Consider the following 25,903-nt stretch of genomic DNA (forward strand, 5'->3'; position numbering starts at 1 on the left):
ACAGACAGATTAAAAAGAGGATTCAATAGCTGCTCTTCCCTATGAGCACTCCATCACCTAGGCCGCTATCCTTCAACGCCCCTCCTCTCTCCCTTTATCGTCAGTCCCTGTCAATCACTCGGCGGCTTGGCAAAATGGCCTCTGCTGCTCCTGAGGAGCTCTGCTGTGTTCTCGCTTATCCTTTGGTTGTGGGTTAGAGAGGTGCAGCAATGGCAGGAAAAGCCTTATCACTGAACTGAAGTGTTGGCTGTGTGTTGCTCACAAGGATATCACCCCAACATACCACACACGGGGCGTTTGATGGCATTTCTCTGAAAGGGTCTTCTCACACAATCACACTTGTGCACATCATTTTCTTCTCACGCATCCGCTCAGGTCTGTCTTAGCACACTGTCTTTCCCTCACGTGGGTGGCCTTGTCAATCCCCATTACTACCCGCATTTCTATGGTTTCTAAAACAACTGCAGCATCCTCCCATCCAGCATCCCTTTCAGCTGCACAGCTCTGGAGCTCGCAGGCTTAACTTACCCCCTCTCTGAATTTTCACCACGACTTCACTCGCAGCCTTTGAAAGTTCACAGTCTGGCTTGGAGGCACAGAGAGGAAAATCAAACTGCTCAAGGCAGGCTCGGATCACAGGTGAAACCCTCAGAAAGGAAAAAAAATCTTGATGTGAATTCAGGAGACATGTTGCCGGAAGACGGGGCACACGAGTCTTTCTCAATGCCAGACATCATCTTTGAGGTTCACTTACTTATTTGCTATTCCCTGCCATTATCATTTCTATGAGTGCTGCATCATATTGTCTAGCTTTTGGGTTAGTTAAGGTGGAGGACTAAAAGTATGAGCGGTAATAATGTTTATGAATTAAGCCTAACAGGGATATGATGAGGAGGAAAAGTTTTCCAGAGGTTATTTCCAGTACACAGTCTATATAAACAAAAGTATAGGTGATATATCAGCTAATTAATGGTTCCAACTGCTTCCTAATTGCTGTGCCCCCTGACCCACTGTTACCTCCTAGGGGTTGGTCTCTGACCCAAGGGCATTGGAGACGCCTGTGCTCATGCAGGCACGTGCACGTGTGCACACGCACGCACAGTGAGCTACCTCTGTGATCCCTGAATGTCAGGCTAAGGGCACCCAGAGGCCAGCAGTCATCTCAGCCTAGCATGCTAGGAGTTGATAAAGAGCATGAAAACACACAGTGGGCAGTTTAGCCACTATAATCTTGGGGATTACAGGTCAAAACGATTCCAGACACAAGAAAGGAAAAAAATAAACAGTGCATACTCTTTACTGTAGAGAATGATTATCACATGTGCTGCCACAAACAGAATTCCTATCAACAATTATTACACATCCAGCCTACAATTCAAGGTCATGTTAGACGTGTGAATAGGGCCAACAAAGTTACACTAGTTTAATGTTAGATTAACAGTGTATTAGTATAATGTGTAAATAGACATGTAAGCATGCATAGCTTAAATGTCTTAAAGTTTTGCTTTAGTAATTAAATTAAACTCACCCAGCTTTTCACTTGGCTCTTTTTAAATCTAACTTTCTACTTTCAATGATAACAGCTGCCTTTCTCTGTTCTAAATTCACTTTGTTTACTGTGGACAAAAACATGTAAAGCACACAATTCTGTGGATCACATTAAATGTGTCTATTAGAGTCCTTAGAAACTCCATCGAGTACATATATACTGTTTGTATGCAAACCCCTTTAATTATTAAATATAGCATCTCTATTTAAATAAGTGACTTACTTGCAGAAATATAGATGTCTGTGTCTATTTTCAGCCCCATTAGAGATCCACTGACTGATTCTATTCTGCTGTTTATTAGAGCACTCATGGGATTCAGTGCATTAAACCATCTCTTCAAAACTTAATCTATCGCTTAATTAAAGTTGTCCAATATGAAAACAGAGACAGCCTACTACGCATTAACTTCCACCATCCATTGTCCCTCAATCTATGCTGCAGACACTTGTGAACTGGCTAATGAAGATGTGTTAAGATAGAGATTCAGGTCTATTTGCATGAGATTACAGAACATTGCTTGAACGCCAAAACTGTCAGCATCCATGCATCCACGCATCCCGCATCCGCTCCTCTCGTCGGAGAATTACGAATAACCCTCCCCACTTCCAATCCCCCCCTCCCCCTGCACTAAAGTCATTGCTCTGCCTCTGCAGTTTTGTTGCAAATGGCTGTAGTCCATTCAAACGTGTGAAATTGTAATCATAGCTGTCTCTGGATGGGTGTAATTAATGTGCTCTATCAGAGAGATTTTGATGGCCAGTCTGGAGTATGTGGGGAGCAAAGCCAGCGAAGGACGTCGGCTAAATGATGTGCTATTATATGGAGTGTTTGGTCATTTGTAATAGCATGCAGCGTGGAATGCACGATGAGCAATGAGGAATGTCCTCCTGGCGCTATCATCATTGTGTTCATTAATTGCATTGTTGATGGCTAGCTGGTAACACAGCAGGTTGAATGTGATGAGTGTTTATTCGACAGAAATAGCCCACATTCTGGTAAATATGGGTTTGCTAGGAATTGAAACTCATACTTGTTAAAGAATGCCTGTTGGGAAATTTACCTGGCATGTTTTCTAACAACTTTACAGTTTAGTCTTAACAGTTTCATTCCTCAACATCTCCCCGGGTGCCTGTACTTCCTGCAGATTGATAGGTTTTACAACCCAGTCATTAGCTGAACAGATATTAGAGGATGTTGTGCTTAACTGATGGTGTCTGTAAACAAGAGGCCAATTCCGAGATAAGAAACAGCAGCAGGAGAAATAGAAGAAGACTGATACTACTGCATGAGTGTATCCCATCCTTCTGTGTGACACGCCAGTCTCAGGTTGTAGATTTATTCTCTCCCAGGGTGCCCAATGTGAGAGAATAAATCTGTTTGCTTTTTTTGTTGTGATCATGTAATTTTCTTTCTTTTTTTTGTACTGGGTAGAACTGGGTAGGTTTCTATTTTGCTGAAATCCACTAATGAGCCAAAACATTATGACCAGTTCGACCTTATACCCTGCCCTGCTGTTCATCCTCCGTGTGCCACATGGATTCTATAGGACCTCTGAAGCTGCCCTGTGTTATCAGGCACAAACTTGACTACAAGACATGACTATACCCATATTACCAAGTAAAGGCCTTTACAGACCATTGGAAATCCATGTAAATATCCTTTTCATTAAAAATATTTTTTGGACTCTATTCATAATGCAGCCATTCACACCAACCGCTAATTTCACTGGATGAATTTGCAACATTTTATTTTTTCGAACATCAATTTTCCCCATTTTTTTGATACAAATAAATAAATCTGACCAATCAGGCTACTGCATTTGGCCACAAGTGCACTGTAGCTTAAAACGTGAACTGGTACTGAATATAGAAATGATAACTTAATAACATGATATGGCTTCAAAAATGTTCCTGCTGCTGCCTTTTCTTGTGAATTGGATGAAACCGATCTCTGTTTCTTGCTTATCACATTTAGAAACATTAGGATTAGCTCATCATCACTTGATGTTGACTTAATTTTTTTTCACAGTGTGTCTATATGTTACATGATAAGTTCACCGATAAATTCATTATTTCGAGTCACGTTTTTAGAACACACTAAGTAGCTGTTCTTGAAACAGTGTGTGGTCATTATAATGAAGTCATCAGTCTATCAGATGGTTTGAAATCAGGAAGTCATGTTTACCTTTTTCTTTTATTGTTGTTGATGATTATTTTTACTTTTAAAAGTGCAGTTTATAGGTAACCTACTAAATTACAGTGCAATACATTTGCATTGCCAAAAAAATACACGCCGCTTTAAATTTAGATGTGTTTGTTGGTTATATAACCAGAGAGTTATATAACCAGAGCCTACTTCACATAGTGCAGTGATAATGATAGCATCTTCTCCTCCACAAAACTAGCATCCTTATTTCCCTCAAAGCTTTAGCCAAATTAAAAGATAGCTATTGTGATTTTTGAGCTCTAGCATCAGCATCGTTCTCCTCCTCAACAGAGAAATAGTTGTGCTCAATTGTTTTGGTGCCATTGAGAGCTTGAACTTAACCTTTGTTTTTGTTACGTTTTGTTCTTTTGTCTCTCCCACAGCTAACATCGTCCTTACAAGAGAAAGGAGGTTTACAGACAGAAGTCTATACTATTACGACTATCTAATAGACTACAGGGAGTGCAGAATTATTAGGCAAATGAGTATTTTGTCCACATCATCCTCTTCGTGCATGTTGTCTTACGCCAAGCTGTATAGGCTCGAAAGCCTACTACCAATTAAGCATATTAGGTGATGTGCATCTCTGGAATGAGAAGGGGTGTGGTCTAATGACATCAACATCATTCAGGTGTGCATAATTATTAGGCAACTTCCTTTCCTTTGGCAAAATGGGTCAAAAGAAGGACTTGACAGGCTCAGAAAAGTCAAAAATAGTGAGATATCTTGCAGAGGGATGCAGCAGTCTCAAAATTGCAAAGCTTCTGAAGCGTGATCATCGAACAATCAAGCGTTTCATTCAAAATAGTCAACAGGGTCGCAAGAAGCTTGTGGAAAAACCAAGGCGCAAAATAACTGCCCATGAACTGAGAAAAGTCAAGCGTGCAGCTGCCAAGATGCCACTTGCCACCAGTTTGGCCATATTTCAGAGCTGCAACATCACTGGAGTGCCCAAAAGCACAAGGTGTGCAATACTCAGAGACATGGCCAAGGTAAGAAAGGCTGAAAGACGACCACCACTGAACAAGACACACAAGCTGAAACATCAAGACAGGGCCAAGAAATATCTCAAGACTGGTTTTTCTAAGGTTTTTATGGACTGATAAAATGAGAGTGAGTCTTGATGGGCCAGATGGATGGGCCCGTGGCTGGATTGGTAAAGGGCAGAGAGCTCCAGTCCGACTCAGACGCCAGCAAGGTGGAGGTGGAGTACTGGTTTGGGCTGGTATCGTCAAAGATGAGCTTGTGGGGACTTTTCGGGTTGAGGATGGAGTCAAGCTCAACTCCCAGTCCTACTGCCAGTTTCTGGAAGACACCTTCTTCAAGCAGTGGTACAGGAAGAAGTCTGCATCCTTCAAGAAAAACATGATTTTCATGCAGGACAATGCTCCATCACACGCGTCCAAGTACTCCACAGCGTGGCTGGCAAGAAAGGGTATAAAAGAAGAAAAACTAATGACATGGCCTCCTTGTTCACCTGATCTGAACCCCATTGAGAACCTGTGGTCCATCATCAAATGTGAGATTTACAAGGAGGGAAAACAGTACACCTCTCTGAACAGTGTCTGGGAGGCTGTGGTTGCTGCTGCACGCAATGTTGATGGTGAACAGATCAAAACACTGACAGAATCCATGGATGGCAGGCTTTTGAGTGTCCTTGCAAAGAAAGGTGGCTATATTGGTCGCTGATTTGTTGTTGTTTTGTTTTTGAATGTCAGAAATGTATATTTGTGAATGTGGAGATGTTGTATTGGTGTCACTGGTAAAAATAAATAATTGAAATGGGTATATATTTGTGGGGATAGGTTAATTGGATAATCCAAATTGCCACTAGGAGTGAATGTGAGTGTGAATGGTTGTCTGTCCCTATGTGTTAGCCCTGCGACAGACTGGCGACCTGTCCAGGGTGTACCCCGCCTTTCGCCCTATGACAGCTGGGATAGGCTCCAGCGCCCCCCGCGACCCTGAAAAGGATAAGCGGAAGCGAATGGATGGATGGATGGGTATATATTTGTTTTTTGTTAAGTTGCCTAATAATTATGCACAGTAATAGTCACCTGCACACACAGATATCCCCCTAAAATAGCTAAAACTAAAAACAAACTAAAAACTACTTCCAAAAACATTCAGCTTTGATATTAATGAGTTTTTTGGGTTCATTGAGAACATGGTTGTTGTTCAATAATAAAATTATTCCTCAAAAATACAACTTGCCTAATAATTCTGCACTCCCTGTAGAAGCAGAGTCTATGCCATTCCTCCTCAATGTGACCCGGAAACTGATCTAACCATGCAAAATGTTTCATTCCTAAAATTCTCCTTTACAAGAGATGAGCGAGTAGAGAAGTGACCCATAACCAGCACTCTTCTCTTTCCCTCACAAAGAAGTTATTATTGTAACCATAATGATGAAGAGGCCATATCCATATGGAAAAAAGTAGGAAACCTCTTTAAGCTACAGTAATCTCATCTTTGTTTATTTCTATTATTAGCGTGTTTGGCTTTCTTGAATTATTATCCGAGTGTCCCCCTCTGTGTTCACCTATGTGCGTGAGCCTTCACAATGGCGTTAGTCTTCAGTGTCTCATCATTATATGTTTTCACCTGCCATGAAGCCATGAATTTTTTCCTCCTATGTCCTCCTAACTTTTCTGTGCGTGTAGCCCTGTATCTCTCTTTGTCCCACTGTTGAATCTCTGGTGCTTTTTGTTTTTTTTTATTGTCCTACTCTGCTTGCTCTGCTTATGTTCTCCCTTTTTTGCCCATAAAGCTGTGTGTGTGTGTGTGTGTGTGTGTGTGTGTGTGTGTGTGTGTGTGTGTGTGTGTGTGTGTGTGTGTGTGTGTGTGTGTGTGCTCATGATAATCAAGGAACATATTGCCTACAATTTAGATCTGGACCACACATATAATAATACAATAATCACATTCAGTAACTAATGTCTTCCATTTAAGTGTATGTATTTCTCAGTGTATGATTGCTGAATGTTGCTGGAAAGATGATGAAAGAGGCCATTAGTCTTTGATTGTGAAGGACTGACACTAAAACATCATAGCAGCGCTGGAAATATCTCAAGGTCAGATGTCTGTGGGAATAAGAAAAATCAGCAAATGTAGCCAGAACTTCATTCCTCTTACTTTTAAATTTATGTAAGGAAGAAGATCATGTTTCATTTAATCTATTACAGGGTCATTTTTATTAATCACATTTAAACCTTTATATTAGGGCTGGGCGATATATCGAGTTTTTAAAAAATATCGATATATTTTCATACGAGATATAAGATGTGACAATATCGTTTATATCGATATAGTCTATGTTACGTTATAATTATACTTGTGGAGCCGCAGGTTTGCCTCTCTTTCGTCCACTTTTGTCTCTACGCAACGTTACTCGGCCTCGCCTCTCCTGCGCTGAACACAACTCCCCCATAGCTTCACCTGCAGGCAATGACAAGATGAAAGCGGAAAATCTCCGTTAGCGAGTTACCGTGCGTGGGGCTGGATGGCGTCAACGTGTTAGCGAGCTAACCGCGCTAACGACATGCAGCCCAGAGGGGCTGCACGGGCTAAAATCCTTTCCTTTTCTCAAAAATCGACAGTGCGCCTTATGTATGAATTCTGGTTGTGCTTACTGACCGCGAACCGATTTTATGTGGTACACAGCGCTCAGCAATCTGTCAAAAAATGTTTTAATATGACTTTGCTAAGCTACGGAGCTGCACCGCTTGATGGATTGTCGGAGAATTACGGCTACAGAGGAGGAGCCTCGCGGAGTGATACGTACTGTGTGTGTATAAGGACCACAAATGGCACCTATTCAGAGACGTGGTGCAGCTGTGAAATCTGTCTCTTTGTTATTATGCTCAGCGTCTATTAGTTTACATTTTGACTGCACAATTGTGAGCTTTTTGTTATGCACAAAAACAACATTGTTTTCTTTTATTTATGGACCATGATTATTTAATATATGCTGATAATTTATTTTTGAGTAATATCTACGCTGTATGTAAATAAAAGTGCCCGTGTGACATCTGGGACACAGTGTGACTAAGAACTCTCTTTTTGTTCTTAACTTATGGCTTAAAAAAAAAAAATCGAGATATATATCTTATATCGCCATCCAGCTAAAAAATATCGAGATATGAATTTTGGGTCATATCGCCCAGCCCTACTTTATATGAGTGTATTCAAGATATTCTAACCTCATATTCCCTAGTGTCCAATAAAATTTAGTTTCCAGATGTCACCTGCATCACTCTCTTATACAGAAGTTGTCCTTTGGCATCAGTGTATCAATGGGCGTGGCATGGCTGACTGCTGAGTGGTTCCCATTTTAGATACATTAAAAGAAATCCTCATTACAAGGTTTGGTAGTCGTGTCATACGTTTTCAATTTATCAGTCAGGTCTTTGGAAGAACTCAGCCTCCCAAAGATGTGATACACCACAGTTCATTTATAATAGGGGGTGGAGAGCATGGAAGTTTGCATTTTGTGTATACTTGTTGTCTTTGTCCAATATTTAAATGTGTCTGATGATCTGAAACATTTAAGTGTGACAAACATGGGGTGAAACACTTTTTCATATCACTGTATCTTATACATCCCATTAGAGCCCCTTCCAGTTGAAAGGGAATTTTTCTTTCCCACTGTCGCCAAAGTGTTTGCTTATAAGGGGTCATATGATTGTTGGACTTTCTCTGTATGTATTATTGTAGGATCTACCTGACAATATAAAGCATCTTGAGGTGACTTGTTATGAATTGGCACTGTATAAATAAAATTGAATTGAACTGAATCATATTTGATGCTTGTTTTTTTGGCAAGAGAAGGTTGCATGGTTAGGGTTGGGCACTAGTGTTTACTTGGTTAGGAAAAGGCCATAGTGAGGGAAAATCCTGCACATTAAAAAAATGACAAATCTTATTAATGCTGTAAACCAGTGCCTCGGGTCAGAGATGGCAATGTTCACCTTATGTGTAAATGAGCCACACAAGGGCTTTGACAAAATTGTATTAACTGACAATGTAGAACGCAGTCAGACATTTAAGTATCTTTAAGCAGCTTAATTGTCAACAAAAAAGATTTGCTCTGATGACTGTTCAGCTGATTCAAACAGTTATTTGATTTAGCTCCATATCATTATTCTTGAAATAAATCTAAATGTATGGGAGTATATTTACATTTCATTATTCATTTACAGTTTGAAAATTGAATTTACAGGTGTGAAAAAAGTGTTTGTCCCCTTCCTGATTTCCTGTTCTTTTAATATGTTTGTCACATTTAACCCTTTCACGCATGGTCACTACAGTGGACAGCTATTCAAAGGCTGTTTTCTTGTATTTATGTCAGTGTTGATGGTATACTTGCACTTAATTAAAATCCACCTACCTACATGGCCCTGCATGAAAAAGTGATTGCCTCCTAAACCTATTGACTGGTTGGGCCACCCTTAGCAGCAACAACTGCAGTTGATTACATTTGCAATAACTGGCAATGAGACGTTTATAGCGCTGTGGAGGAATTTTGGCCAAATTTGCAGAATTGTTGTAATTCAGCCACGGGGTTTTCGAGCATCAGTCGCCTTTTTAAGGTCATGCTACAGCATCTCAATCGGGCTGAGGTCAGGACTTTGACTAGGCCACTCTTCATTTTGTTTTTCATACGCTATTCAGAGGTGGACTAGCTGGTGTGTTTGGGATCATTGTCCTTCTGCGGAACCCAAATACACTTCATCTTCAGGTCACAAACAGATGGCCGGACATTCTTGTTCAGGATGTTTTGCTCGACACCAGAGTTCATAGTTCCATTCCAGGTGCTGAGGCAGCAAAACAACCCCTGGCCAACACACTACCACCACCTTATTTTACTGTTGGTATGATGTTCCTTTTCTGAAATGTTGTGTTATTTTTTATGCCACATATAATGGGACATACACACTTTCCAAGTTCCACTTTTTTCTCTTCAGTCCACAGAGTATTTTCACAAAAGTCGTAGAAAACATAGACAATAGAATAAATGGATTTTTCCCCCTCAATAGTAAACATTTATTTAGAAACTACATATTGCATATTTAAAATTGTCTGATGGTCTGCAACAGTGTGACAAACACACACAAAAAAATAGGAAACTCTTTTTCACACCACTGTATCTTATACTGGGCCTTTAGTTCATAGCCATAACTGAAATGAGCATATTACAGTCTTTGGAATCTCTGGTGCTTGAAGCAATTGGAAATCTGGGCTTTTGGTGATTACGTGAAATATGTGAAATATGCTGAACTCATTATTTGAAACTTTGCCTATGTTTAATGCAAGCATGCACAATTATATCTGTATATATATTCATGACAGAAAATCTAGAAAAGCACAGGTCCACTTTAAATAAAACCATGACAAAGGGAAAGAGGTTTGAAAATGGTACTACAGCACTCTTAGCTATAAAATTTCCCCAACAGTTATCACCCATCTCATTGTTACACTTCACACCTGGACAGGGAACTGTATTCAGCATTTCAAAAATGAAATTGTAATAATGAATAATGTAATACCTATATACCTGTACACAGCTCTTTCAATGCAAGCTTGAATATACAATAATAAATGTTGAGGTTGTGTGAAGCGGTTCCAGGGTCTCCACTCAAGCAAGAAATTGATTCCATACAGTAAGTTTATCTATTTCTTTAAAAAGAGTGCATTTCCAACTACATCAAAACATGTTAAGGCTGCTGATAAATTCACTCACACAGCATTTGAATAATGAGATTGTAGAGTTATTCCAAAGCCCTAACATTATTTTCTTGGATAGATTACATGCATATTGTGTTTTTACAATCATCAGCAAACACTGCTAGTTTCTGGAGGCAAATATAAAATTGCATTCTGAGGGATAAACCTTATTTTGTGAACTGTTATTTATCTGCAATAATGAGTAGATGCTAGCTTGAAGCGTAGACTTTACTGAAAATATAGAAGGAGCTACCACACATGTTACACATGGTTTAGCAAAGTCCTGTTGCTAGCATCTTCAGCCTTGCTATCTTGTGTTTTTGAAAGAACATATCAGGAGAATGGGATGGATCTGACTGTGAGATCCAATGAGCAGCAGAAGAAAAACATAGCCTGGTCTGGTGAGTCTTGATTTCTGAATTTGGCATAAACAACATGCATGGATCATTTTTACCCTGTAACAACAGTTGAGGCTCCTGGTGATGATGGTGTAGATGGATGTTGCACACTTTGGGTCCTTTAATACCAAATCATAAATCATAATCATAATCATAAAACATCACAGCCTACCTGAGTATTATTGCTAGCCATGGGACATGGTTAGCAATAATGCTATTGGAAGATGTGTACACCGCAATGTGCCCATCTTACAGTGGCTACTTCTAGCAGATAAAGTGCTATGTCACCAAGCTATGATAAACTCAAACTGGTCTTTAACAGGACTCAGCTACAGCACGTTTGTAATGTGGTGGAATGGAAGATTCGCATCATGAGTTTGTAGTTGCTATCACCTCAATATGAATCAACATCTCTGAGCAATAAATCCTGGACCTTTTTAATTCTGTGCATTGAAAAATTAAGAAAGCTCTAAAGGCAAAAGAAGTCCACACCTGTACGTGTTACTAATGAAGTTGATAGTGAGCATAGTTTTCAGCGTGTTTAGGACATGCATAGAATCCACAGACAAATCTAATATTAGAAAAGCAATGTTTAAACAGTTTGATGAAGTTACTTCTACTACCCTCTTTGCTATTTTCCACCAGAAACAGACAAAGAATGAGAATACTTTATTAATTCCTAAGGAAATTAGGGATTTACCAAAGATTTCAATCTGAGATTTTCTCATGCCACTCTCTTATAACGTCTTTGTGTAAATGGAGTTTTCCAAATATGTTCACGTAACCAGCATGTGAAGGGTGAAAAAATTTGTATCATAACAGATAATTGTGTGATTTTGTTTTTTGACCATCCAAAGGGAGAAAACAAAGGCAGAGTGGAACAAACTCTTTGCCTTAACAGTTTTGACTTCGGCAGTAACAAGTGACATGTATGGCAAAGGCAATTAGGATACCTGATCTCAATTCTGCTAATAAAGACTGTCTGCAGAGGGTATTTAGACTTCAGTGGGATTAGGAAGATCTTTGTCATGTAGATCTCTGGAATGCCCCTGGTGTCCAAGATAAAATGAAGACAAATCCTTAGTAGAGGAAGGAGAACAAAACAGAGGGAAGGGAGTGGAGGACAGAGAGCTCTCAGTTAATGACAGGGCTACTCTGCATCACTGCACTGACTAATGAGCACTCCAACAAGGGTGAACTTAAAGACCAGTCTGTGAGCATGCACGTGTGTGTAAATGGTGTAGCCATACGCATGTGTCGTACAGAGCATACAGCATTATTTAAAAAAGATACTTACAAGGGGAAATGAAGGAAGAGAGAAAGAAAATAAGAGAAGGAAGGAGAGCAAGAGAGAGAGAGTAAATCTCTGAGCTTGAGATCCACCTTGCGTGACAGAGGAGGAAGCTCTTAATAATTCACATGATATTGATTTAGTTACCTTACTTCCTACTTCACTCCCGCACTCTGGGAGAGGAAGCCCACCTGTAGGTTCTAGCTTTCCCTGGCACATAATGCAAATACAAAGACGCTGCAATCAGCACAAATATGACAATTCTTGAAAATGCACCTACCGCCATACCATCAAGAAAGATGTGGAAGGGTCATCATTAAGGTGATGATAATTATACGTAACATAATAGTGATGATTTCACATCATAAGGTTAAAAAAAAGGTTTAATGGCATCTTTGAACGGGAAAATGTGAAATATGCATATTTGCACTGTAAAATCTCAACTTTAAACCAAATTCATCTGATTAAATATTCTTCATGAACATTCATCCTGCCTTATAATTCAAATGTAACCACTGCTAAATTCGTTGGCCTTTTCCTTACACCAGACTACAGTTTAAGGAGGAATTAAAAAGGTATAATTTGCCTCTAGTATTAACAGCTCCTTATTTCATCCACTCCTTAATCACACAGGAAGAGGGATCAGGCCTGATTTTTTTTTCTGTATTATATATAACACAAATGAAACAGCCTTATTTGTGGAGTCTTGTCTCCTGAGCTTCATTATCACCTAGTGGACGTGCTGGGTAAGACATTAGTTGTGGTAGAGAAAGGCCTTTTCAATACTTAAAATAGGATCATTTGGCATGGATAAATGAAGCACTGCAGGTCACTGTAAGTCACTGTCAGGGTGGGGCTGGTGGTGGGTAAAGAGGACACTACACAGCAGATTATGAGAATACTACACTGAACAGTTAACTGTTCGATTAATTCTGTATAGCAGAGCATCAGTCTTAAAAAAAGAAGCTGTAGCAGTCTCATCTGGAGATAAGTTAATGTCAAGTTGGGAATTACAGGTTATCTTTTTTAGGAGGAGATAAATTATGGGGCGATAGTGGCTCAAAGAGTTGGCAGTTCGTCTTGTAACCGGAAGGTTGCCGGTTTGAGCCCCGGCTCGGACAGTCTCTGCCGTTGTGTCCTTGGGCAAGACACTTCACCTACCGCCTACTGGTGTTGGCCAGAGGGGCCGATGGCGCGATATGGCAGCCTCGCTTCTGTCAGTCTGCCAAAGGGCAGCTGTGGCTACAACTGTAGCTGCCTTCACCAGTGTGTAAATGAATAGTGGAATTGTACAGCACTTTGAGGGCCCCGAAAAGCACTATATAAATGCAATCCATTATTATTATAAATACATATAAAGCCCTTGGTTTTAAAAGTAGTTTATAAACATATGGATAGATGCTGGTAGCCCCCCCCCCCCACCACCACCACCACCACCAAAAAGAGTCACCAGAAAAGACAATTGTTGGAGAACTAAGACAGCTAGTTCTTTATGCTGCAGGAGCTCAGTGTGCAATAACCAAGCTCCATGCTCTAAAAACAAAGAAACAAAGCCAAGAAAAAAGAAAACAACTGACAGTGATAGTTTGATATGCTTTATATCAAATAAATGTAGGACGTTTTAAAAACAAGTACTAAAATCATAATTTTTTCTCAGTGAACAAATTTAACAAATTTAATTTATTCATCCAAAATTTGTGTGACTTTATAGGAAGATGAATTGTTGAAGTATAGGAAAAATTATAGGAACATGAATTGTTTTCTTTACATCATAATGTACACTAATATATCCTAAACATAGTTATACTGTTTTATCATATTACTCCAAAATATTCCAAATTAAAACTGTTTACCAAATAAACATTAACAACAAGGATCTGGAAAAATCCTTGTTTTACGTTTGCTCTGTGGGGGAAATGATGACTGCTTGGTTACTGAAAGTAGTTTTGTGATCAATTCATTCACTATTTATGGCACCCATAATATTAAATATTATGTTTTCTGTATTTATGAGCCAATAAGTAAATGAAGGTGTTAAATGTGTTAGCACAGATAGATAGATAGATAGAACAATGGCTCTGTAACTGCTTACTCCATCTGTATTTAATTTTCTGCCACTCATATCCACTTTGCACATTAAATGTTTATGTATTCACAGCTTCAAAAACATGAAAATTAATGTAATTTAAAAAAGCACCTTAAACTAAATACCAACTTAAATAGGAAATCGTTTGATAATATTTTGTTGCCAACAATCAGATTAAAGCTGATCTTCACTTATCCAATATATGAAAGGTAAATCACATGGCAATAATAATAATCATTTTAATAATGTGATTGCACAGTTGATGCAAAAAAATATGAATTTCTTAATAAATGGCACATCATCATCAATCCTCTTCTACATTTTGAATGTCATCTTAATATCTGTGTTACTTGATGTGTTTTTTTCTCTAAAGTACAGTAATGTTCTTACATCAACAAGTCAGACTGGGTTTAAAACCTTGACTTACTTACAGGATTTGTGACGTCACAACTAGCCTGGAGCCAGTAATCCAATGTGCAATTGGAACATGACTGATGTCAAAACTGGAACATTTAAACATATTTTAAAAAAAATAACAACAACACTGAAATCCACCTATAAACTACTTTTAAGTATGCTGCATTTAGTGATATGAATTATATTCATAATTCAATGTGCCTGAATTATGAATATCTAAATTTATTCACTAGACAGTGTCACGAAGAAGAAACTAAAAAAATGACTATATGATCAAATGGATGTTACCAAATGATTCAAAGCACAATGTGGTAACAGAAATATAGCCAAAATGTATATATAAATAATGAAAAATAATGTAAATACAGATAATTGTATGTGTGAAAAATCTCAGCTTACTTTTCATAACTGAGTGTTAATTAGATAAGAAGTAGTGTACATGTTAGTAACAGGGAATTACACATTTTTGCATTTATTTTAAATGATGCTGTTAGTATGTTTAAAACAATGTAAGGAATTCATTTCAACAGCGCATAGAACATGTATTTTATTTATTTATTTATTTTTTCAATTTAAATTCTGATGGGAATAAAATTATTTCATTTGTTAAAATATTTATTTTTTGTAACAAATTAATGAAAATAAAAGTGGTTTTGCCTGTTAACAGATGGAATCATTAATTGTGTGGATTGACCATTTATATAAAAACACTGCCACCTACTGGCACTGAACACTACGAGCAACGTCAGGTTTAAAACCCATGTAATTCATATTTACTTGCAGCTTACATAACATGGATACGGGAAGGAATCTGTCTGTGAAAGATGAATATTTACTAAAAGAAGCAAATGTTAAGACATGAATTGTAGTGTTGTGCTAATATTAGATGCAATATGTTTGTTTTGACATGGTTTTACATGCCTTTGATGTATTCAGTGTTTCCTGCACTGTTCTATGCTCTGTTCTATTTTTGCTTTTATCAACACATTTCATCATTTCCCATGATTCGTGACTATGTCGATCATTTTAAACATCTGGTTCAAAAAAGAAAAGGTGCATTTCTGATATGCAGGATATAACAAACTGTGGCAGTCCTACAATGGGTTAAAAATGCTGCTGTACTCTGCATAACTAGCAGCTATAATTTGATTAAAAAGGAGGCTTGTCCATTCTAGATTTCACCCTAGTAGTGTACACAATATAAATATTAAAAAACTAAACTATGGAACTGAAAATATCTGATTAATATCCCATTTATAGTTGGTATAGATTTTCCAATTTGTACAATAGAAACCAGGAGTTAAACCTGCAAACCTAAACCTAAGTACATTAAGTTGTTCAACTACTAAAATGTCTTCCCTAAAGGTTTTTCTCATTAACTATAGTCTCATTATGAGATTCCCAAGGAAACCCAAACAACACCACATGGCCAGCCAGAGAACAGATTGGGTTGCCTTTCACCAGCTGCTCCAGTACAGTTCCTGCTCCATTTACTTGAAAGTGACTCCTGCTACCTCAGGTCAGCTGAAAGAAATCGTTCTTGTGTGAGTCTGACTGACAGGTAAGCTCTGTGTGCCTTTGAATCGAGCCGTCTCTGAAAATAGAGATGCTACAAAGTGTGGTACAATAAGCATTCTTCCTGAGATCATTACGCCGCTGGTGTTTCAATATAATCCAGAGGTATTAGTGTCAGTAAACCTATAGCCCATATAAGGTTGAACTATGTGAGGAGACTTGCACAGAGAAGAGCGTGTTGATCCTGCGGCACACAGCACAGTTCGTGTAATATTAACATTTCTCTTACTTTCAGTCTTAGCAAGCAGCTAAGTCCTGGGTTTAAATCTACAGGCTGGCTGAGTTTGTGTGTGTTCTCTCTGGGTCCTGGGTTTCCTCTCACAGTCAAAAATCATGCGGTTATCAAGGTTAGGTTCTTTCTAAATTACCCATAAGTGTGAATGTAAGCGTAATCTGTCTCTCTGTGATAGACACACCTTACTATCACATCTGGGATAGGCCCCTGCACCCCTCCACCGGATGGATGAATCCATCAGCTTTTTATGTTAACCAGACTCTAGACTTTGTGGAACACTCCAAAAAATAACTCTTTAAATAAACTTACAATAATCATGGAAAGGATTTCCACATTAATGAATGGCTTTCTATTAGCCTTAAGTATCTTAATCAGACTAACGTAATTTGCATGGGTTGGATCAATTCAGTCAAATTAAGTTGGACTCAACTGCAGTAAATAAGTTGATTCATCATTAATTAATTAAGTTGGTCCAACTCAAGTACATTAAGTTGGATTAAAAGAATTGCATAACGCTAAAATAAAGCAATTTAATCATGTTCATGTTTATTCAAAGAGTTATTTTTTTTAGTGCAGAAACTATTAATAAAAGATAGAGGGTCCAAAAGTGAAACCAATAATTAAAGATGTGCCCTAACAACTTTCGTTATGAGTTTATTGACTCGGTCACTAGTTTGAGATGTTACGGAAGAGAACCTGATGTTCATTTTGGTACATTGTGATGCCATTTAGCAGGGGTATGCCTGTCTGATGTTTTTCTTCCCCCGCTCATTCTCAACCACTTGCAGCTGACGGCCGCTCCTCCCTGAGGTTATTCTGGTTAAAAGGGAGTTTCTTCTTCCCACTATCGCCAAAGCACTTGCTCATAGGTAGGGATGGGAACTGATAAGAATTTAGACATTACATTTTGAAATTAATTAATCAAATGTTTGTTCATGTTGGCAGTATTTCCCCTCTTTGTTGTGATCAGTGTTACACATATTAAACAGAGTACTTTTTCTTAAAAGTAATGCAGTACATTGTTACTCCCAGAAGATATTAATTTGTTATACTACTCATTACATTACTTTCGTGTTACTCGGTGAAATGACCTGAAAGCATTGTGTCATAATAACCATTCAGCGATATAAAGCTATGGGCTACAGTCCTACGCACAAACACAGATCCCTATCCTAATGATGAAACACACGATCTTTCTCTTAGTATTACACAAGTAGAACACAAAGCCGACAGCACAAACCAAAGATGAAAACCAGCACAAAGGCACAAAGAGACTTTAAAGTGATGGCACAGTGATTCTACTGTAGAAACATGAACAGGGTCTGGCTGCTGGACTGGGGTCAGCATACAGTGAGCTTTAACATCACTCTGGGCTCTTGGCTAGCTAAGCATTAGCATGTTTCTCCATATGCTGTGCAAGAGAGCTGTGCAGGTAGTTGCAATGAGCCAAAGTTGTCTTAGCAGCATTATGCAGTTGTTTCTGGCCTGGATGCACTTTACCATCGCACTCTTTTTTTTTTTTTTTGAGCAACTGTGCCACGATTTTCCTCCTCAGACAAATAAACTGAAACCAGCTAAACGTAGCGTGAGTGCAAGAACCAATTAGCCTGATCGATATTCAAGCAAACTAATAATTCTGAGGAATTGGACTACTAGGAACCAGTACTCTCCAAGAACCAGTTCTCAATTCCCATCCCTACGAGATCATCTGATTGTTGGGGGGTTTTCTCTGTATTATTGTAGCATCTCTACCTTACAATAGAAAGTGCCTTGGTTAGCCAAGCAACAATTGTAGTCAGCAGTGGAATTAAGGCAAACTTAGTCTGTTCCCAGGTGTGCCTGCACCTCTGAAGGTGGAGGTGTCTGCTTCTACATTAATAGTGGCTGGTGCACAGATGTAACAGTGATTGCTCAGCACTGCTCTTCCTCTCTGGAATACCTTTTTATTCACTGCAAACCGTTTTATTCTCCGCGGGAGTTTGCTTCATTCATCTTGGCCGCTGTTTACATCCCGCCAGATGCGGATGCGCAGGCAGCTCAGTGCGCACTAGCGGAGCAGATACTGCACATGGAGCGGACATTCCCGGACTCTCTCATCATTGCTCTTGGGGACTTTAACAAAGCCAATCTGAGCCATGAGCTTCCCAAATACAAGCAGTATATTAAATGCCCGACCAGAGAGGAGAGGACATTAGACCACTGTTACAGCACGATCAGCGGGGCCTATCGTGCGGTGCCCCGCGCTTCACTCAGACTTTCTGACCACGTCATGATCCACCTGATCCCCGCGTACAGACAGAGGCTGAAGCTCTCCAAACCTGTCGTGAGGACCAAAAAACTGTGGAGCAACGAGGCTGTGGAGGAGCTTCGCACGTGTTTGGAGTCTACAGACTGGGACACAATGAAGGCTGCTTCTAACAGCTTGGACGAGTTTACGGACACTGTCACCTCCTATATCCACTTCTGTGAGGACAGCATTGTGCCATCACGCACCAGGGTGAGTTATAACAATGACAAACCCTGGTTTACTCCTAAACTCAAAAAGCTGTGGCTGGAAAAGAGAAAGGCGTTCAGAAGCGGAGACAGGGACTGCTACAGAGAGGCCAAGTACAGGTTCACTAAAGAAGTGGACATTGCTAAACATCAGCACTCTGAGAAGATGCAGCAGCAGATCTCAGAGAATGACTCGGCCTCTGTGTGGAAAGGTTTTAGGAATATCACCAACTACAAGCCTAAAACCTCCCACTCCACTGATGACTTGCTCTTGGCCAACACCCTTAACGACTTTTACTGCCATTTTGACGAGCCATCAGGCAGCCTTCACACCTCCAACGGCCCCAACAATAGAGACACTTTGGACACTCATTCCCCCACCTCTCCCCCCTCCATAGAGCCATCACCACCTTCAAACACTTCACCTACAACACCCCCCTCCTCACCCCACACAAAAGAGGATTTCACACCACCTCCTCCCACCACAACTTTTCATATTCATGAAGAAGGTGTGAGGAAGCAGTTTAAGAGTCTGAATGCTCGGAAAGCTCCTGGCCCAGACGGTGTGTCTCCTGCCACCCTCAGACACTGCAACTCCTCACTGCAGGCATGTCATGTGCCTGCCTGCTTCAAGTCCTCTACCATAATCCCTGTCCCCAAGAAACCTAGGATCACTGGACTAAATGACTACCCCCGTGGCTCTGACATCTGTGGTCATGAAGTCATTTGAGCGCCTGGTTCTCTCCTATCTCAAGACCCTCACGGCCCCCCTCCTGGACCCCCTGCAGTTTGCATACAGAGCCAACAGGTCTGTACATGACGCCATCAACATGGCCCTACACTTCATCCTGCAGCATCTGGACTCCCCAGGAACCTACGCCAGGATCCTGTTTGTAGACTTCAGCTCTGCCTTCAATACCATCCTTCCAGACCATCTCGGAGGCAAGCTTTCCCAGATGAATGTGCCTGATCCCATCTGCCGGTGGATCACTGACTTCCTGACGGACAGGAAGCAGCATGTGAGGCTGGGAAAGAATGTCTCGGACTCCCGGACCATCAGCACCGGCTCCCCTCAGGGCTGTGTTCTTTCTCCCCTGCTCTTCTCCCTGTACACCAACTGCTGCACCTCCACCCACCAGTCTGTCAAGCTAATCAAGTTTGCAGATGACACCACCGTTATTGGACTCATCTCGGACGGGGATGAGTCTGCCTACAGGAGGGAGGTTGAACGTCTGGTGTCCTGGTGCAGCCACAACAACCTGGTGCTGAATGCCCAGAAGACAGTGGAGATTATTGTGGACTTCAGGAAGCACACAGCTCCACTCCCCCCCATCATCCTGACTGACACCCCCATCACCTCTGTGGACTCATTCCGCTTCCTGGGTACCACCATCACCCAGGACCTGAAGTGGGAGCCCACCATCACCTCCGTCATTAAGAAAGCCCAGCAGAGGATGTGCTTCACTGTGTTCATTGCATCATTCCATGTTTGGCACTGATCACCACCTGCACTCATGTATATATCTATCTACTTAGCACTTTTAATTCTTATTCTTATTTTTATTTTCATGTCTATTTTAGCGTAATTTATGACAGTATGTTTGCACTGAAGCACCGCAGCAATTTCCTAATATTGTAAACCTGCTCAACATTTTCTGATTCTGATTCTGATTCTGAAAATGGCGTCAACTTGAACAGCCCAGTAGCAAAAGGACATCAATGTGTTATGGGCATTGTCAGCACAACTGTCAACTCCAGAATGAGGTGGCAATGACACAATGAATGGCAGTCTCCAACTCCTTATTCAATCTTTTTCTGTGATCCCAGAGCTTAGATGTACCTTAGCTCCATATGCAGAACAGAACCCCTTCCACCCCAGCAGTGGAGCAATAAAACACCACAGCAACCTACCCCCCACCAAATAGCTCCAAGAGCAAGAGGTTGTCGAGGTTGTCGTGGATACTGGAACAGCTGACTAAGCAGGAGTGGAGGAGCCTGTGGAAGGAGCAGATGGTAGTTTAGCATGGATTGATTGTAAAATATTAAACAACTGTTCAAGGCACTGGGTGACAACTGTTTACTCCTGATAGCATCTACCACTTCTCTTTTGAAATGAGAGGCAACATCAGAAAATAAGTGTTGCGTCAAAAAGTGATCAGTGGCCAAAAACACTAATATTTCTAATATTTTGCTTGTTCAGGTCTCTTGAAAGACATGTTTTTAATCCCAATGAGATAAAAGAACAAGTACTGGATAAACAAAGGATAGAAAAGTGACATTGCCTAAAACTATTCATAGCTTCTAATGTGTAATAGGAATGTTTCTTTTGGCTCTAAATAACGTGAAATCATTCATGAGATTTGTTTGACAGGTTATTGGCCAACAAGTCATTTATAACACTATAAGACTAGAAATCACTTCTTGGCAGGAAACAACGCTTTGGCATAACAGCAGGATAAACTTGTTAGGAAAGATCCTCTGTTAGAATTCCCATTTGAGTAAATTCAAGGACCAAAAATTTGCCAAATTTAACTCCTATTATGGCCGCTGTTACAAATAACCAGATATAATGACTGAACATTTGACTCTGGGAGAAATTATGTTGACAGGGATTGTTTATATTTTGTGCTGCTGTGGTAAATACACGGTTTAGCATTTTACTAAAATGCACTCCTTTGTGTGGTATCTGCTGTTGTGCTGTGGTTCCTTTTTACAGCAGCTGGTGATAGAATTAAAAAATATATTCCCAACAATTGCCAGCCACTGCTAAATGCTAAACTCAGCTGTTTTTAAGAGAGAGAAAACTGTGCAACATCTTTTAAGAGGCTCTTGGGAATCCGGGTTGAAGAGGTGGAGATGCTACTTGTGGCTAAACAGGCCTGCTCCCAGATCTTATTCTCAGTCGAATGCTATGTCTTAAGGGAGCCGAAGCTATTGCTCATCCTCTAAGTGGTTCAGACGTGACAAAGCTTCTCTTATATTGAGTCCTGGTTGGGGTCTGTGATGCAGACACTTGGACACACATGAGATTCAGGCTCTGTAATGGAGAAGATGAAGAAAGAGAGAGATATACTGCCAAACGAGCAGGGATTATACTCTCAGTTGGTGAAGTTCGCTCCTCCAGTTTCATTCCAGGTTTAAGTTGACAAGATGTGCTAAATGATTGATAGAGACACGAGTCATATCATGAAACCAAGCTCAGTCATGACCTTACAGTGAGGGTCAGCCTACACCTGTGATTGTGTATTCACACAGCCTGCCCTTCCAGACAGCATGAAAGTCATGGGTCTCTTTTCAAACGGGCCTCACTACAGCTTATTGTGTTCTCCCCCGAAAACAAGACTCATAAATGATTCCAATTAATGAAATTAGTCCTGTTCAAGTTACTGAATGCTAGTGTTGAGTGTGCTTCTAGAACAGTACTCTTTAGGGTCAGGAAAAAACGTGTGCTGAACTTTACTTTGCTAAATTCATAACAGGGAATGAGCATTAAAACCACTACTATTGGCTGTAGCGGTTAAATGGATGTGAATTTTTTATATATAAATACATACACAAACTTTAGAAAGCACTGAGTGTGTAAACTCACATTGGGCTCTCTTCACAGGCTGGAGAGGAACTCTCACTTGCCAGGCTGACAGCAGTCTGCACCACAAAAAGTCCAACTGAGTGTGTTAACTCACACTGGACAAAGGACCTTAAGGTCCTCGGAAGAACGGGTATCTTCTCCTTTTATGCAAGCAGGAACAGGATGATCATTGCCAGGGCCCTACAAAATGGCCTCTAGCACTGGTGTTAATGTCTCTCACCAATCAGAAACAGTCTTAATGAGGGTGGTCTGAGGGCCTGATGTCCTCTAGTAGATCTGTGCTATCTGCCTGGCACCACAAAACCTGAATGACATTTGCAGTGAATACCAGAATTGGAAAATCTACCACTAGCGAACTAAAAGGTTTTGGAGATTCATAGAGAACATTATGCTGTCTGTCACATCATTAAGCACGACCAGTTTGGTGGTGGATCAGTGATGGTCTGGTGAGGCTTATCCATGCAGACCTCTACAGGCTATGGCAGCCTAAATCTACCTACCTATACATATATATAATTAGGTATTAAAAAAAGACTGCTTAGACTGCAAATGCAGACCTGATATGAGTCCTGATAAAATTCCAGATGGTCCCTTTTTAACTTACTCTTTTCCAAGAATAATTTCAAATTTTATTTCATCTGACTACAGAATAGTTTTCTTCTTCCTCCAGCCCATTTTAAATTAGCTTTGAAACAGAGAAGATGGATGGACTTCTATTGTTTCTTCTTTGCACGATAAAGCCTTAACCTGCATTTGAGGCTGCCATGGCAAACTGTGTTTCAGTGTTCCATACAACTTTTGATGTGTGTTTAAATAACATCACCAAAAGAGGGCGATAGAGACTTATCTGTCTGTTTTATGAAATGCTATATATATATATATATATATATATATATACATATATGAAATTAAATATGACAAAGTTCAACATTAGTATTAGATGGTGCCCATCTGTATCTTCTCTTGCACTCAATAGGCATCGACAGAAGTGTAGGCTCCTGCTATACTCTCTCTAAATGAGCTCCACTTATTGCTCGACACCATCAGTTGCTGACAGCTCTAATTAATTGATTTTAATTATTTAACTTTAATGAACTAAAACCTGGTGTAAATGTTGTTTTTTCTTTTCTCTCTTTACACTGTGACCAGTGTAACACTTTACAAGTGTTCATGCGTCTGAGCTAAAGCTAAAATATTCACTGTGAGAACTTAAAAATTTGATTTAGCTGAACGACAGGCTCCCATCCCAGCTCACCTCATTGTTTGGTAACACAGAAGTCACAATCACTCTTTTTGTTTGTTTTGTTTTGTTTTTTATGAGACACTCAGTAGCCATGCTTTAAATATCCCTATTCATTACAGCTATATTCTATATTTAGCCCTTTATACTATCAATAAGCCAGCAAGCAGGTTGATTATCCTAGAAAATGATTCTCAGTAAGCAGTCACTCACTCAGTACAGCATGTCAATAAGCTACCTGTAAGAGCTTTTTGCAGTCATCAGTCAACGTCGTTATCCATAAATCGATTAGAAGGAGATTGATCAGTGGCCAACTTCACCTTGTATGACATCTTTTTTTAACTAATTGTCCTGTCACGATATTAGACAGAGTCAGTGATTATAGGGGTGTGAACCTGTGTGTAATTAGTCCTGGCTAATGCAAATAGTTTCCAAAGAAGGGAAACTCTCCAGATTTAGGAACTTTTTAGGTACCCCAGGTGAATTGGTATGTCGGCAGAAAAACAAACACAAACGTATCTGTTTTAGTTTGGACTGTGGGGAGGAGTGTCTTGACTCCCAAAGCTTGTTGTGGTAAATTGATAGTGCACGTACACTTGTCCTCTCATGTCTAAACCAAAGCGATGTGGTGATCACAGCGCTTTTGGTAAATGGTAAATATTTATATAGCGCTTTTCTAGTCCCTAAGGACCCCAAAGCACTTTACATATCCAGTCATCCACCCATTCGTGATGGCAAGCTACATCGTAGCCACAGCCACCCTGGGGCGCACTGACAGAGGCGAGGCTGCCGAACACTGGCGCCACTGGGCCCTCTGACCACCACCAGTAGGCAACGGGTGAAGTGTCTTGCCCAAGGACACAACAACGAGACTGTCCAAGCCGGGGCTCGAACCGGCAACCTTCCGATTACAAGGCAAACTCCCAACTCTTGAGCCACGATCGCCCCTAATATATCGCTTTTAATATACCTGGTAGCACTGTCTGTCCTTTGAAAGCCGTTCACGGCCACAAATGTATTACTGTGTAAATGAATAACATCACCTGGCAACAGGGCCGTACAGAGAGGTTTAAAGGGGCGGGTGCTCAAAGTTAAAAAGGGGCACATTGAGCTAGGCTGAATAACAACAACACACATTCATCAAGAATCTAATATGGGCAACAAGGCAAAGCAAACGTAGCCAATGTTTTACCTGATGGGTACAATGTTGCTGTTGAGGGGTTGCTGTGGATAGTGCTGGAGGGCAGGGCTGTGTTGATCTGAGACTGTAGACATTAAAAAGTCCATAGGAGAGATGGTAGCTGATTAAACAAGTGTCATGAGATAATGACAAAATGCAAAGATTGGTGACAGTGCTTAGGCTCTGCCTGTGAATCACTCTTTGCTTCTCTTCTTCCTTCCATCCCATCATTTCATATATATCTCTCCACTTGCTGTCTTTCTGACAACAAGGCACAACTTGCTATTGCAATAAACTATAATTTAATTATCCACACCTAACAACTCTTGCACTTAATCTATAATAAAATGATGACAGAAAAATGTTATAGCACTGCCTTTAGTAGCCTCACACAGCTCCTACTGTTTCCTCCTCATGTCCTTACCAGGCATGTCTGGACAATGTTATATCATGAGTAATATTTTTTTTAAAATCCATCTAAATAAAACACACACACACACACGCACACACAGTGACATTTTAGACCGTCTTCAGAATACTGTATATACTATGGGCATCCATGGTGCTGATCCAGAATCCTTACATTATTATTTATTACTAGAGCTACAATAATAAAGCAATGAGGAGGGGGAAGAAATAAATATGAAATAATGTCATTATGATGATTCCATTTGTTTCACTATCCACTCTGTGCAGGGGCAAAGCTTATTACATTTTTAAACTGTAGAGATACAATAATTTTACTGCTTTAAAATCCAAATATTGTCTTATTTAAAATATAAATCTAATATAATCTGCTTCTTAATGTATGTTCTTTAAAATACAGCGTGTGTTTTTTAATATATTATAATTATAATAATTATTATGTGGACATGCATATCAGACCGTTTTTTAGTGAAATATAATCCCTCCAGAAAGG

General features: G+C 40.0%; 1 long non-coding RNA gene across 1 annotated transcript in view; it reads right to left on the minus strand.

The window, feature by feature from the left end:
- The window catches only part of LOC308394345, a 65,528-nt gene that overhangs the window by 39,319 nt on the left and 306 nt on the right, over positions 1–25,903 (minus strand). Inside the window, exon 2 of the long non-coding RNA XR_013971201.1 lies at positions 24,997–25,069. This is a non-coding gene — a long non-coding RNA (uncharacterized lncRNA). The remainder of the gene's footprint in view (positions 1–24,996; positions 25,070–25,903) is intronic.

Source organism: Rhamphochromis sp. 'chilingali' (genome assembly GCF_963969265.1).
Source record: "Rhamphochromis sp. 'chilingali' genome assembly, chromosome: 3".
Lineage (NCBI taxonomy): Eukaryota > Metazoa > Chordata > Actinopteri > Cichliformes > Cichlidae > Rhamphochromis > Rhamphochromis sp. 'chilingali'.